This window comes from Blennius ocellaris (assembly GCF_963422515.1).
Source record: "Blennius ocellaris genome assembly, chromosome: 5".
NCBI classification, from domain to species: Eukaryota; Metazoa; Chordata; class Actinopteri; order Blenniiformes; family Blenniidae; genus Blennius; species Blennius ocellaris.
The window spans coordinates 2034143-2042200 of record NC_137654.1 but is presented as its reverse complement, the minus strand read 5'-3'; the positions used below and the strand labels follow the sequence as shown (position 1 = coordinate 2042200).

Here is an 8058-nt window from a genome sequence, read left to right as displayed (position 1 = left end):
CACTACTGGTTCCTGTTCCTCAGTGAGGAGTTTACCTCCACTACTGGTTCCTGTTCCTGAGTGAGGAGTTTACCTCCTCTACTGGTTCCTGTTCCTCAGTGAGGAGTTTACCTCCTCTACTGGTTCCTGTTCCTCAGTGAGTTTACCTCCTCTACTGGTTCCTGTTCCTCAGTGAGGAGTTTACCTCCTCTACTGGTTCCTGTTCCTCAGTGAGGAGTTTACCTCCACTACTGGTTCCTGTTCCTCAGTGAGTTTACCTCCTCTACTGGTTCCTGTTCCTCAGTGAGGAGTTTACCTCCTCTACTGGTTCCTGTTCCTCAGTGAGGAGTTTACCTCCACTATTGGTTCCTGTTCCTCAGTGAGGAGTTTATCTCCTCTACTGGTTCCTGTTCCTCAGTGAGGAGTTTACCTCCACTACTGGTTCCTGTTCCTCAGTGAGGAGTTTACCTCCTCTACTGGTTCCTGTTCCTCAGTGAGGAGTTTACCTCCTCTACTGGTTCCTGTTCCTCAGTGAGGAGTCTACCTCCTCTACTGGTTCCTGTTCCTCACTGAGGAGTTTACCTCCACTACTGGTTCCTGTTCCTCGGTGAGGAGTTTACCTCCTCTACTGGTTCCTGTTCCTCAGTGAGGAGTTTACCTCCTCTACTGGTTTCTGTTCCTCAGTGAGGAGTTTACCTCCACTACTGGTTCCTGTTCCTCAGTGAGGAGTTCACCTCCACTACTGGTTCCTGTTCCTCAGTGAGTTTACATCCTCTACTGGTTCCTGTTCCTCAGTGAGGAGTTTGTCTCCACTACTGGTTCCTGTTCCTCAGTGAGAAGTTTACCTCCACTACTGGTTCCTGTTCCTCAGTGAGGAGTTTACCTCCACTACTGGTTCCTGTTCCTCAGTGAGTTTACCTCCTCTACTGGTTCCTGTTCCTCAGTGAGGAGTTTACCTCCTCTACTGGTTCCTGTTCCTCAGTGAGGAGTTTACCTCCACTACTGGTTCCTGTTCCTCAGTGAGGAGTTTAACTCCACTACTGGTTCCTGTTCCTCAGTGAGGAGTTTACCTCCACTACTGGTTCCTGGTCCTCAGTGAGGAGTTTACCTCCACTACTGGTTCCTGTTCCTCAGTGAGGAGTTTACCTCCACTACTGGTTCCTGTTCCTCAGTGAGTTTACCTCCTCTACTGGTTCCTGTTCCTCAGTGAGGAGTTTACCTCCTCTACTGGTTCCTGTTCCTCAGTGAGTTTACCTCCACTACTGGTTCCTGTTCCTCAGTGAGTTTACCTCCTCTACTGGTTCCTGTTCCTCAGTGAGCAGTTTACCTCCACTACTGGTTCCTGTTCCTCAGTGAGTTTACCTCCACTACTGGTTCCTGTTCCTCAGTGAGTTTACCTCCTCTACTTGTTCCTGTTACTCAGTGAGGAGTTTACCTCCTCTACTGGTTCCTGTTCCTCAGTGAGGAGTTTACCTCCACTACTGGTTCCTGTTCCTCAGTGAGGAGTTTACCTCCTCTACTGGTTCCTGTTCCTCAGTGAGGAGTTTACCTCCTCTACTGGTTCCTGTTCCTCAGTGAGGAGTTTACTTCCACTACTGGTTCCTGTTCCTCAGTGAGGAGTTTACCTCCTCTACTGGTTCCTGTTCCTCAGTGAGGAGTTTACTTCCACTACTGGTTCCTGTTCCTCAGTGAGGAGTTTACTTCCACTACTGGTTCCTGTTCCTCAGTGAGGAGTTTATCTCCACTACTGGTTCCTGTTCCTTAGTGAGTTTACCTCCTCTACTGGTTCCTGTTACTCAGTGAGGAGTTTACCTCCTCTACTGGTTCCTGTTCCTCAGTGAAGAGTTTACCTCCTCTACTGGCTCCTGTTCCTCAGTGAGGAGTTTACCTCCTCTACTGGTTCCTGTTACTCAGTGAGGAGTTTACCTCCACTACTGGTTCCTGTTACTCAGTGAGGAGTTTACCTCCTCTACTGGTTCCTGTTCCTCAGTGAAGAGTTTACCTCCTCTACTGGCTCCTGTTCCTCAGTGAGGAGTTTTCCTCCTCTACTGGTTCCTGTTCCTCAGTGAGGAGTTTACCTCCTCTACTGGTTCCTGTTCCTCAGTGAGGAGTTTACCTCCACAACTGGTTCCTGTTCCTCAGTGAGGAGTTTACCTCCACTACTGGTTCCTGTTCCTCAGTGAGGAGTTTACCTCCACTACTGGTTCCTGTTCTTCAGTGAGTTTACATCCTCTACTGGTTCCTGTTCCTCAGTGAGGAGTTTACCTCCTCTACTGGTTCCTGTTCCTCAGTGAGGAGTTTACCTCCACTATTGGTTCCTGTTCCTCAGTGAGGAGTTTACCTCCACTACTGGTTCCTGTTCCTCAGTGAGGAGTTTACCTCCACTACTGGTTCCTGTTCCTCAGTGAGGAGTTTACCTCCACTACTGGTTCCTGTTCCTCAGTGAGGAGTTTACCTCCACTACTGGTTCCTGTTCCTCAGTGAGTAGTTTACATCCTCTACTGGTTCCTGTTCCTCAGTGAGGAGTTTACATCCTCTACTGGTTCCTGTTCCTCAGTGAGGAGTTTACCTCCACTACTGGTTCCTGTTCCTCAGTGAGGAGTTTACCTCCACTACTGGTTCCTGTTCCTCAGTGAGGAGTTTACCTCCTCTACTGGTTCCTGTTCCTCAGTGAGGAGTTCACCTCCTCTACTGGTTCCTGTTCCTCAGTGAGTTTACCTCCACTACTGGTTCCTGTTCCTCAGTGAGGAGTTTGCCTCCACTACTGGTTCCTGTTCCTCAGTGAGGAGTTTACCTCCACTACTGGTTCCTGTTCCTCAGTGAGGAGTTTACCTCCACTACTGGTTCCTGTTCCTCAGTGAGTTTACCTCCTCTACTGGTTCCTGTTCCTCAGTGAGGAGTTTACCTCCACTACTGGTTCCTGTTCCTCAGTGAGTTTACCTCCTCTACTGGTTCCTGTTCCTCAGTGAGGAGTTTACCTCATCTACTGGTTCCTGTTCCTCAGTGAGGAGTTTACCTCCACTACTGGTAACTGTTCCTCAGTGAGGAGTTTACCTCCTCTACTGGTTCCTGTTACTCAGTGAGGAGTTTACCTCCTCTACTGGTTCCTGTTCCTCAGTGAGTTTACCTCCACTACTGGTTCCTGTTCCTCAGTGAGGAGTTTACCTCCACTACTGGTTCCTGTTCCTCAGTGAGGAGTTTACCTCCTCTACTGGTTCCTGTTCCTCAGTGAGGAGTTTACATCCTCTACTGGTTCCTGTTCCTCAGTGAGTTTACCTCCACTACTGGTTCCTGTTCCTCAGTGAGGAGTTTACCTCCACTACTGGTTCCTGTTCCTCAGTGAGGAGTTTACCTCCTCTACTGGTTCCTGTTCCTCAGTGAGGAGTTTACCTCCTCTACTGGTTCCTGTTCCTCAGTGAGGAGTTTACCTCTACTACTGGTTCCTGTTCCTCAGTGAGTTTACATCCTCTACTGGTTCCTGTTCCTCAGTGAGTTTACCTCCACTACTGGTTCCTGTTCCTCAGTGAGTTTACCTCCACTACTGGTTCCTGTTCCTCAGTGAGTTTACCTCCTCTACTGGTTCCTGTTCCTCAGTGAGTTTACCTCCACTACTGGTTCCTGTTCCTCAGTGAGGAGTTTACCTCCACTACTGGTTCCTGTTCCTCAGTGAGTTTACCTCCACTACTGGTTCCTGTTCCTCAGTGAGTTTACCTCCTCTACTGGTTCCTGTTCCTCAGTGAGGAGTTTACCTCCTCTACTTGTTCCTGTTACTCAGTGAGGAGTTTACCTCCTCTACTGGTTCCTGTTCCTCAGTGAGGAGTTTACCTCCTGTACTGGTTCCTGTTCCTCAGTGAGGAGTTTACCTCCTCTACTGGTTCCTGTTCCTCAGTGAGGAGTTTACCTCCTCTACTTGTTCCTGTTACTCAGTGAGGAGTTTACCTCCACTACTGGTTCCTGTTCCTCAGTGAGGAGTTTACCTCCTCTACTGGTTCCTGTTCCTCAGTGAGGAGTTTACCTCCACTACTGGTTCCTGTTCCTCAGTGAGGAGTTTACCTCCACTACTGGTTCCTGTTCCTCAGTGAGGAGTTTACCTCCACTACTGGTTCCTGTTCCTCAGTGAGGAGTTTACCTCCACTACTGGTTCCTGTTCCTCAGTGAGTTTACCTCCACTACTGGTTCCTGTTCCTCAGTGAGTTTACCTCCTCTACTTGTTCCTGTTACTCAGTGAGGAGTTTACCTCCTCTACTGGTTCCTGTTCCTCAGTGAGGAGTTTACCTCCTCTACTGGTTCCTGTTCCTCAGTGAGGAGTTTACCTCCACTACTGGTTCCTGTTCCTCAGTGAGGAGTTTACCTCCACTACTGGTTCCTGTTCCTCAGTGAGGAGTTTACCTCCACTACTGGTTCCTGTTCCTCAGTGAGGAGTTTACCTCCACTACTGGTTCCTGTTCCTCAGTGAGGAGTTTACCTCCACCATTGGGTCTCGTCTCAATTGTGTAGGAATCTGACAGGAAGAACCTGTCGTCATACTGTAGAACACATTTTACAGTAATAGTCACATTTCCTACTCTGTGCTGCACATTGGCATGCAGTGTACCATAACTTGACAATGACAGTAAGAGTACTACAGTACAATACTGTAAACTTTACTGTAGTACAGTGTACAATAACTTGACAATGACAGTAAGAGTACTACAGTACAATACTGTAAAGTTTACTGTAGTACAGTGTACAATAACTTGACAATGACAGTAAGAGTACTACAGTACTATACTGTAAAGTTTACTGTAGTACAGTGTACAATAATTTGACAATGACAGTAAGAGTACTACAGTACTATACTGTAAAGTTTACTGTAGTGCATGCTGAATACTCAGCGGTTGTCATCGTAGAAAGTTCTCATGATTGAGGCCACGTTGATGTTCTAAGGTTTGGTTTATCATTCTTGCTGCCTCAGTCATTATCATGTCATGATTGATGACATGATCAACAACCGTTGCTCAAATCTCATTGGAGACTCTTTGCTGCTGCCGTCTTGGTCCTTGTCCTCGACCCCGTCCCCCCACATGTCTCAACGGGGCCCATGGACACCTCTCAAACTGGGTGCTTTTCCTCTGCCATTCCTTTGACCACGTCTTCCTCCTCTTCCTCTTCCTCCTCTTCCTCCTCCTACTTGACCTCCATGGTTCCCACCTGCCTGCTCCATGTTGTATCACTACATATGTTGTTGTGGATGTCACTTCCTTACTGTCATACGACAAGGTCAGATCAATCATCAGTAACAAATTGGTGTCAGGTGGTGTCAATCATTGTCATCATCCTGAAAATGTCATGATTTGAACATGCTCATCCTCAGTTTCCAAGCCTATGCTTTAACATGCAACAGTTACTTGTCATTTTGAGTAGTTGTATCAATTGATAGTTAGATTGTTGTATTGAAATGAATTGACAGTCAATAGAAATGTAATGTGTGAATAGCATTTTGAAATGATTGTACTGTGATGTTAAGTTGTGTCATTTTGAACCGGTGATTAAAGTTCAATGGACAAATGATCTTTGGTCTTTGTGCATTGTATCCAAGTGAGTGAAAAAAAGTGTTAGAGTTTTGAAAAAAGTGCATTCTGATCATTGGTTGTGAGTTTTGTATCTAGAGTTGTGAAAAATGACATCAAGGTTCTGAAACTAGTGTCAAAGTGATTGACAAAAACTGTAACAGTAAAGCTTGAAGGATTTTGGAGTTCTTGACACAGAAGAGTCGACATTTCATTCACCTTTGTGCTCATTAAGAACACAGCAAGTATGATTCCAAACATTAGATTTATTAACAATGAAAACAAATAAACACAGATTCTAACTACCTATATACAGCTTGGTGTGCATAAGTGTGTGTGTGTGTGTGTGTCTGTGTGTTTGTGTGCGTGTGCGCGTGTGTGTGTGTGTGTGTGTGTCTGTGTGTTTGTGTGCGTGTGCATGTGTGTGTGTGTGTGTGTGCGTGTGTGTGTGTGTGTGTGTGTGTGTGTGTGTGTGTGTGTGTGTGTGTGTGTGTGTGTGTGTGTGTGAGAAAGAGAGAGAGAGGAATTCATCAGGGCTGGACTGTGATCACACATGTAAAGTGTCCAGTAAAGAAGAAAAAGAAAAAGAAAGTAAAATAGTTGCTTGCATTTCAGCAGGGTCTCGCCCAGCTCTGCTCGTGTTCAGACACTAATTAAATCTTTTTATTTTACAAATCCAATCCATTTGGAAAGATAACATGTTTGTTCGAGGCATCAGTGTATTAAAATATGGTTCACTCAATGTGACTTTTGTCAAACTAAGGCAACCTATGAATGAAAACTCACATATAACTCAAGCAGTTTGAATGCTGTGTATTTATTGAATCATTTGGGAAAGTTTTAGGATTTGGGAGAATTTTATGAAGGCCCCACAAGAGTAGATATGAAACAGGAAAAGATCTTTCCAGGAGAAAAGAGTAACTTCAAAACATTACACCGGATGTAGAGAGGACAGGAAACAGAAAACATTGATTGGTAGAACACATTTAGTTGGAATAGCAGTTGTCGTAATCTATCAATGGTCGTAAACAATCAATAGTTGCAGTTGTTGCAGCGGTTGTTGCAGTGGTTGTTGCAGCCGTTGTTGCAGCCGTTGTTGCAGCCGTTGTTGCAGCCGTTGTTGCAGTTGTCGTTGCAGCAGTTCTTGGGAGTAGTTGTTGGAGGAGCGGTTGTAGTAGTTGTTGGAGGAGCGGTTGTGGTGAAAGGTACACAGCCTACTCTCTTAGAGAGTCTTCCCCCCGCTGGGTAGAAAGGCAGAGTTCTCTGGGATGAGGCAATTTTACAGAAGTTGGCAGTTGCACAACCAGAATGAAAGAATGTGTCCGATGGGTTTTCTGTGGAGAACAAAAAAGGTCACAAGTGAAATGAGAAATGATTTGAATGTATTGGAGTCAAGGCTGGGTTGAAAATACGAGTCGAATTTTAGGAGAAACTACAATCAAAGATTTTCGCCATTAAAGGTGCAAAGGCAGAAAATGTCCCACCTGTTGGACCAGTATTATAGTTTTACATGCAGAAACTTGTTTTAAAGAATTGAAATGCATGAATAAAGAACAGTTCAACTTTATACAGCAACAATAACAATAATAATAATTGAGTAAATAGTGACCGGGGATGGCGTTGAAGCAGATGTCTTCAGGATCTGAACACTGAATGGTGTGAGGTCTACATTCGTAGTCGTCTGGGTGACAAGATGGACACGATAATCCATTTGAACTTGGTTCTGAATCGAAAACTGAAAACCAGAAAAAAACAGAACCAAGAAGTCAGCGGTCTCGTCCAAAATACTTTATTTGAACTGTATTTTTTGTTTTGTAGTCCGTCTTTACTTACAAGGTGTAATGTCTGAATTGCACGCGTCACTGTCACAGCATGTAGTATTTACTTGAACACGTAGGTTGTCCGTCTGGTATGAAGTTATAAAAGAGCCTGGGGCGTGACACACACTGTAACCTGCACAACCCATGAAAACTTCTTCGGCACGGTCACCATTGAAATCAGCTGTGGAGTCAAGTCACAGTTTAAAAATGCTCATTAAAGCCAATATAAAATCCTATTTTATATATAAAAAAAAAATCAAACAAAGAAAATGTGATGAATAAAACAAGGAATGTCTTACAAGTGGTGGAAGATATCATGCAGAATGGAGTTTCTTCTGGACAAGTAAACCGCTCCATGACACACCCAGACCCAGACCCAGACCCAGACCCAGGCTCAGATCCAAACCCAGACCCAGATCCAAACCCAGACCCAGCCCCAGACCCAGCCCCAGACCCAGCCCCAGACCCAGCCCCAGACTCAGCCCCAGACCCAAACCCATTCCCACCCCCAGATATAATAAAAATCACAGACCCACCCCCAGTCCCAGACCCAGACCCAGCCCCAGACCCAGCCCCAGACCCAGACCCAGCCCCAGACCCAGACCCAGCCCCAGACCCAGACCCAGACCCAGACCCAGACCCAGACCCGCTAGAATCTCTGCACACGTAACAAGTGATGCCGGCAGCTGTAATGGAAAACAGACAAACAA

General features: G+C 45.8%; 1 long non-coding RNA gene across 1 annotated transcript; it reads right to left on the bottom strand.

Annotated features, from left to right (window-relative positions):
* Window positions 1-6335: 6335 nt before the first annotated feature.
* Window positions 6336-7740, bottom strand: LOC308130275. Its single transcript, XR_013936626.1, has 4 exons — window positions 7648-7740; window positions 7362-7529; window positions 7138-7263; window positions 6336-6862 (listed from the first exon to the last, which is right to left on the bottom strand). It is a non-coding gene; the product is annotated as an uncharacterized lncRNA (long non-coding RNA).
* Window positions 7741-8058: the final 318 nt, after the last annotated feature.